The sequence below is a fragment of the Humulus lupulus genome, chromosome 8, assembly GCF_963169125.1.
Source record: "Humulus lupulus chromosome 8, drHumLupu1.1, whole genome shotgun sequence".
NCBI classification, from domain to species: domain Eukaryota; kingdom Viridiplantae; phylum Streptophyta; class Magnoliopsida; order Rosales; family Cannabaceae; genus Humulus; species Humulus lupulus.
Window position 1 is genome coordinate 113,874,014 of NC_084800.1, and position 8,251 is coordinate 113,882,264.

Genomic DNA, 8,251 nt, shown 5'->3' on the forward strand with positions numbered 1-8,251 from the left:
TGGGGGGGCATATGGTGCCTGGATATAACCAGGTCGCCTTAAAAAGGCTTAGAAGTTGATTCAGATTGATTGATCGTTGTTTTTCTTAAAAAAAACACGAGATATTGATAAAGGATTAACGCGAACTAAGTCCTATCCTGGATATAACCAGGTCGCCTTAAAAAGGCTTAGAAGTTGATTCAAATTGATTGATCGTTGTTTTTCTTAAAAAACACGAGATATTGATAAAGGATTAACGTGAACTAAGTCCTATCCTGGATATAACCAGGTCGGCTCAGAACTTAGAAGTTGATTCAAATTGATTAATCGGTGTTTTTCTTAAAAAGCACAAGATATTAGTCAAGAATTAACACGAACTAAGTTTTCAAACTAACGTCCTGGACATAACCAGGTCATAAAACTTAGAAGTTAATTTAAATTGATTGATCGTTGTTTTTCTTAAAAAGCATGAGATATTGATAAAAATTAACGCAAACTAAGTTTTCAAACTAACGCCCTGGACATAACCAGGTCATAAAACTTAGAAGTTAATTCAAATTGATGGATCATTGTTTTTCTTAAAAAGCACGAGATATTGATAAAAATTAACGCGAACTAAGTTTTCAAACTAACGTCCTGGACATAACCAGGTCATAAAACTTAGAAGTTAATTCAAATTGATGGATCGTTGTTTTTCTTAAAAAGCACGAGATATCAATAAGAGATTAACGCGAACTAAGTTTTTAATGCAATGTCCAGAGTGCAACCGGGACTTATCTTAGAAGTTGGGTAAGATTGGTTAACATGTTTTTTCTAAGAAAAGTATAAAAGCATCAATCATAGCACCAACAAAAAGAAAAGTGTATAGAAGCAAAAATGGATAAAGCAAATTGTCTCGAGGTGGAAAAACCTCATACAAAAGTTACAAAAAATAATAATAATGTGTTCAAAAAAGAAAAAGTAAGGCCCTAGGCTCCACCGGGCTGCTTCGCTGAGGTCGCCTTCTCACCTTCCTGCTCGGCCGCTGTAGAGGTCTCCCTGGTCTCAGAGGGCGCCTCTTGTTGAAGATGAACTTTAAACCCCTACAGGAAGGGCTCCCAGACTTCCGCTCCTAGGAAGGAAAAGTCGCCGTCCGGGTTGAAGACCCAGCAGTGATATAGCATGTCCTCCATGGCAGAGCTGGAAGTCGCCTTCTCCTTTTCCAAGGTGGCCTTAGCCTCCTCGGCCTTGGTTTTTGCAGAGTCCAACGTGGCCCGGGCAGCCTTGGCCTGCTCGAGTTCGGCCGTTACAGCAGCTAGGGTGGCCTTGTTAGCCTCGGCCTCTGTGACGCCCCACATCACTATGGCTGCTTTCTGGAATGACGACTAGCCCTACAAACCAAGACAAGTCTTTCCAGCGTGCTTTGTCCTCACTTGCACACTTCCTGGGAAAACTTCCCAGGAGGTCACCCATCCCTAGATTACTCCAGGCCAAGCACGCTTAACCATGGAGTTCTCAAGTGATGGGCTACCGAAAAGAAGATACACCTTCCTGATATAGGTAGTACCCATCAATCAATTTAAGCCCTCTTCAACTGTGTAGTCCCATACCTACACAGTCTTAGAATCATTACACTTGACCTTCCCCAGGCGGTGTGGGATTGCACAGCTTACCCGGTCTTTCCCCTTACGGATCACGGGATTATGACTGTCACAATCACCCCTCCTTACGGGCCCGACGTCCCCGTCGGCCACACTTCCAGCTAGGTCAAGGCTCTGATACCATTATGTGACGCCCCACATCACTATGGCTGCTTTCTGGAATGACGACTAGCCCTACAAACCAAGACAAGTCTTTCCAGCATGCTTTGTCCTCACTCGCACACTTCCTGGGAAAACTTCTCAGGAGGTCACCCATCCCTAGATTACTCCAGGCCAAGCACACTTAACCATGGAGTTCTCAAGTGATGGGCTACCGAAAAGAAGATGCACCTTCCTGATATAGGTAGTACCCATCAATCCATTTAAGCCCTCTTCAACTATGTAGTCCCATACCTACACAGTCTTAGAATCATTACACTTGACCTTCCCTAGGCGGTGTGGGATTGCACAGCTTACCCGGTCTTTCCCCTTACGGATCACGGGATTATGACTGTCACAGCCTCCTGCAGCTTGGGACGGACGCATCCAGCTCGGCCCGCGCGGCCGCCAAGGCATCCCTAGCCTCCTGTTCCTACTTTTGGGTAGTCTTCAGGGAGGCCAAGGTAGTCTGCTGGGCAGCCAAAACATCCTGATGCTCGCCCCTCATGTCCCCGAGATGAGCCTTGGACCTAGAAATGCTCCGGTGAAGAGCCAAGGCACCCTACAAAGAAAAGAGGCAACTGCTTTAGAAAAAATATATATATAGAAACAACGTGCGATGCATGATATCCAAAAGAGTACAAAATGTAAAGCCAGCTTACCGTTAGAGCCATTCCCAGTGAAGACTCCATCACGCTCTCCGGGCTCCTTGTTTCGATCGCCCGCAGGTCCCTTTCGGTGGCGCCGTAGTAGTGGTCGACGGTGTAGGTCTCCGTCTCGTACACCATCCCCCGAAAGACGTCAGGAATTTTCTCCAGGGCCTGAGGGTCCACCAGAATGCGCACCTCGGGGGCTGTGGTTGCCAAAATCCTGGGCTCCGCCCCCATATCCCGAACAAAGGTCGGAGCTCGTGGAGGGGGCAGGGGAATCTTCTCCACTGTGGCAGGAGGTGGAGGTACCTTGGCCTGGGCAGCTGGGGTCTAGTCTTTCCCCTTTGCAGGGGACTTGTTTGGGGTCCCAGAGACTTTCTTCGCCACCCGGAGCTTCTTCATTTTGGGCCCAGAGGCTTCAGCAGAAGAGTTCCCTCCGGTGAACATAGCTCGCGGGTCTTTGTTCCCGGGCTAAAACATTTCCTCTGGCAAAACAAAGACAACATTAGTATACAAGTAAGCCTTTATGCAAGAACAAAAATAAGGGGGAAAAAGCGGAACTTAAGTATATATATTGAAAGGGATCCTACCCCCCAAGCTAGAAGAGGAATCTATGGTCACGACCATCGGCCCCAGAGCTCCTGCGGGGGAATCTAAGACAATGACCTCGCGAGCTGGAACAGGTCCTGGGTCCGAATCTGGCTCAAGGCTAGACTCTTCTACATACTGCCTAAGACCTGGAGCTACAGTACCCTCCCAAAGGGAGGGCCACGATCGAAGATTAGTCCCATACTCCTCAAAGAGGGCCGACCTAAAGGCTAAGGTGTTGTCTACAACTACAGTACCCCTAGGGCGGCTACTCTCGTAATCCAGCACGAGTCGGTCGACGCACTGGAGTAGGGTTATGTCGAGGTCTGGGTCATTTCGATGGCGTTGGACGGGCTGATTGAGATTAAACCTAGCTAACTGAGGATCGGTGGTGGCCCTATCTAAGCCCCTGAACATGTAAGGATTACCTTGCCCAGAGGAACCTGCGGATGCTCCGGACCGGATCCTCTCCTCGTCCGTTCTTTGGGCGACCTCCAGCGCCCGCTTCCGCCTTATGAGGGGCACCTCGTCCTCCTTGTCCTCATCCTCATCCTCCCCTCCCCCCGCGACCTCCTCCTCGGGGATGGGCCTCATCTCGCGAGCTGGGGGAAGCCCCCAGGGTCTCCTCAGGGCCAAAGTCTGGCCTAGAGAGATCAGTTTGCATGCCAACATCATCTCGTTTGTCACGAGCTGGCGATAGTCCTTTTCACTGGGGGGCAAACCCGCCAGTGTCTCGTACTGACTCTCGAGGATCACAGACTTATCTGTCCTCGCGAAAATGGCTGCAGAATTGTTCTAAGTCAGAATCTGATAAGAGGGAGCTAATCAATACTTAACTTAAAAGCTAAGAGAAAAAGATACTTACGAGGACGGTTGGAGTAATGAAGTTCGCAGTTGCGAAACCCCTTGGACATAAAGAACTGGTCTTTGAAGTCATTGGGGTGGCTGGGCAGCTCGATGACCGCAGCCGTGTTTGGGAAGCGGGTCAGGTAGAAGAACCTGTCGCCTCGCCCCTGCTGCTCCGGGCTGGCCTTGAGGCAGAAAAAATATAAGATGTCCGACGGAGTGGGGACCTCCCATTCCTGTTTCAGGAACAGATATCCCAACCCCGCCAACAAACGGTAAGAGTTGGGGGGAGCTGGAAAGGCGCCAACTTCACGTAGTTGAGGAAGGCCCCAGCCTTGAAGTGCTCGTCACTCCAAGCCGCGTATTCCTCGTCGAGCGGCGCACAACTCTACTCACCTTCAAGGGGAGGTCGGGCGATCAGGGCGCCCCTCCCTAGCTCGATGTTGTGGGAGAGGAATATTTTATTCACTCTCCCCTGGTCGGTGATTTTCGAGACGATCCTCTCGGCCTCAAAAAAAGCATCAGGTGCCACCTCGAGCTCCTGCTCCACGGCTGGCCCAAAGACGGGGATTGGGGAGTCTGTCATCACCTCCTTTCCTTTGGATTGTTGGGAGGACGAGCTGCCTGCGTTCTTCTTGGGAGCGCTCTTCTTGGGTCCCATATGGTCGCTTAGCAAACAAAAGAAGTAATTTTAGAAAAGGCGACCTAAACATAAGAAAGGATCTGAAGAGTTATTTCCTTTGCACGGGCCGAGGTAAGCTCAGCCCGTGGAGAGTGAGACCACGCGGTTCTATGAACACGCGCCTGTGCTCCCAACAGATCCCTGATTACTCAGAATTCATGTGTGAGGGGGGTTAGGATAAAAGTTTGCCTTGGAAGGAAAGTTTCAGTAAGCAAGAAGTGCAAAACCGCCTGTGAAGCGTGTTCCCTAAGTTACCCGGTTTTGCACCCAAAATGCTGGATATTTTAAACAAGCATACCAAAAAAAAATCCTACCCAGAAAACGCACCCTATGAACCATGCTCCTAAATGGTTTTCTTCTACAATCGATGCCCTAAAATAAAAACCTACACCCTTCATACCCACAAAAAACCAACAGAATATTGCATGCAGCTACAGTAACTATTTACCTAGGCTATAGTAAAAAGAAAATTTAAAACATGTACAGTCAGAGAACTTACGAAGTGTTTTGCTGTGAAGGGGATGAAGGGGTTGTCTAGGTTGGGGCCTCGGCGGAGTAACTGGTACCAAAACCTCAAAGGAGCCCTTGCACCTGATCTTCTGGAATGGTGGGAACAGTAACCGGGAGAAAAAAAGGGTTTTTTGAGGATGAGAAGAGAGAAGAAGATGGGAAATTTAGAAAATTTTCAATTAAACGGGTGGCCCATGCGTAAGGCGGCCACCCCTTTTATATACGTGAAAGGCCGTCTACGTGAGGAGGGCCATTGGATTGCCCTGATGTGGGATCCGAGGCTCTCCACTCGAAAGATGAAGCGACGGCTGAGTATAGGCTAGGCCAATTAATACGGTTCTCGGAAGACGTACCGTCACCAACCACGATGCTCCACGTATTCGACGCCTGCGTAATAGGTGGAATATGGAGAGTCCATAGAGAAGCCTAAAAGCCTCCACTGTGGTCCCAGATGATGTCGTGTGCCACGAGCAGAGGCTTGGGGGACAAATGTACGCCCTGATTTTCCACGGGCTATTAGCGAGCTGAGATATGACATAATTATATCAGCCACGTGGACGTCACGTGGCAGGAGCTGCTGTTGTAAGGTCCTACCTCTTTAGCTCGAGGTAACCAAAGGTTGACCAAGATTATTTAAGGGCCGAGACAAGGATATGAAGACCGCAAGCCAAGAAGGCATCCAGCTCGAGGTATGAGCTGGAGTGGGAAGCCGTGACTCCTTATAAAGTCAACCACGCAATGTAAACATGCATATATCAGACATCACGTGTCTGATATATCCCTGAATTCTCATACACACAGCATGAACGTGCGTATTCAGGCACCCACGACTGGGTTAGGCCGTACGGCCCATTATCCCCCTTACCTATTGATTAGACCACACTTCATTTGTCAGGTTTTAGGAATTAATCATGAATGTCACAGAACTAACATGATGGGTAAGAAGGTCACGGGATAACCCCCTTTACCAACTCCCAGGTGCCCTCTCCTATAAATATGGAGACCCTGGGAATTGCAAGGGGTTGGATACAATTGTGTAACGAAATACCCTGTAAGAGAATACCAGAAGCATAGCAATAATATTGGCTGGTGGAGTAGAAGGATTTTAACCTTTGAACCACCTAAAAACGTAGTTGTGTCATCAGTCCATTTTAAGATCATTCAACTGTTTCGGTTCATTATTAAGCACTAATCTCTTTCTCTTATTTTCTTAATTATCTGTTGGCGAAGAACCGCGTCAACATATTTAATTTAAATCATATTTAAAAAGAATAATAAAATAACTAATTAAACAAATAATTTGAAATTCAAAATTAAAATCCTAGGGATTGAGAAATCCCTGTGTGTTGTGCCACACTCACTGCACAGTGAGTGTGTCGCCCCACATATTAGGATTTTCCCTTATTTTCTCATTTATTTTTTTAATCAACTTTTAAGACAGTATATTTATCCCAACATAAATATCAGTTAATTCAAAATTAACTTTATATTAAAATATCAGTTTTAAATAAATAAATATCTTATTCTAAATAAGATAACTATTAATCTCTCTTTATATATTAATCCAAACAATATTAAAAGTTATTTTAACATATAGTTTTTCAAAATAAAAATGGTCTGGCCCTAGTTAGCCAAGACCACTGCACTGTGTATTTTAAATAGTGTTTAACTCACTAAACAAGTCGTTAAACCATAAACGTGCATCTAAATGTGATTAATGGTCCAGGGTTAAAATTTTTGGTCAAAATGATTGGATATTTCATCAAAACATTAAATTGTGCATGGGATCCCATAATAAGCATTTACAAAGTTGTCTACAATTCCAAAATGGTCATTACAACTTAAAAGTTACAATCTACTGACCTAAGCAGCAAAAATATGGTTTAACTCTAGTTCCTCTGAGAAACCTTGGTTGTGGTGGTCAAACGACCGCATATGGACACATCGCCACCTAAGCTATCTAACTCATGGCTGGTCCAGCTTTCCTTTCCCTTTACCTACACCACATAGCACCCGAGAGCCAAGGCCCAGCAAGAAAACTTAATACATGTGCATGAATAATATATACATATTCAGATGTGTAACGCCCTGGATAGCCAAGAACGTTACATTGTGTGTTTATAAAGGTGCAAGACTGCTAATTAAGTCATTTAATTCAAAACGTGTTACTGAAACTATAGATGAACTAGGGTTGAAAGATTTTGGTCTCAAAAGCTGTGTTTCTTATACATAACATTTTCTTTTTACACGGGATCCCAAAAGTAATAAGTTAAAGACTGTTTACAAAAGAATTTAGATTTAAATACAACGATTAGCCATTCTAAGGCAAAACAGGTAGTTAAACATTTCTCATCCTATTCCACTCCTTGGTCGTGACGGCCGAACAGCTGACTATGTACATTCAACCCTGCAGCTCTCCATCTTAGGATTGGTCCAACTTTCCTTTGCCTTTACCTGCACCACGTAGCACTAGTGAGCCAAGGCCCAGCAAGAAAACACAACAACAGAGCACAGTCATTCAACAGACAATCAGATAACTCATACCACATAAGCATGTACTCAATAGTTTAAGCATTCATGTTAATCAAGTATTCAGCATACCAAGTATATCATTTCTTATCAACAATCAATCCACAAATGATAATTAGGGTTAATTCCCTTAGGTCGCACTCTCTATTTATCCCACTGACTCCGACCCGCTTAAACCGAGCTCAGTGAATATTAAGCTGTCCTCGGCTACCAGTGGCCGAACCGCGCCCTGTGCGCAAGTATAATTTACAGCACCCTTAGGCCGTTTATCACATGTCCCATGGCGTAATACCATCTATGACATTATACAGATATCGGGAGCACTTAGTCCCATCACAAACACATAACTGGATGTAGTTTTCTTACCTTTAGATTTGCTAGCTTCGTTCAATTGATCCTCAAGCATGATCCCCCTTGAGCCCTAGCACGCACCTAGTCACAACCATAGATCAGAATCATCACTAAACCTCAAGTTCAAAACCTAGCCTCGGGACCAATCCCGAGCCCTCGGGAATCCCTAATTCCACCAAACGGGGTGGTGGAATCAAACCCCGAACCCCCGGGCAAAAACCCTTGAAAATAACCCAAAAACCCTTTTCTGGAAACAAGGTAGGGCTACAGCGCTCTTTGAAGGGTGCTACAGCGCTACAAACAGAACCTAAAAATGTCCCAGACAACATGGCCTAGCG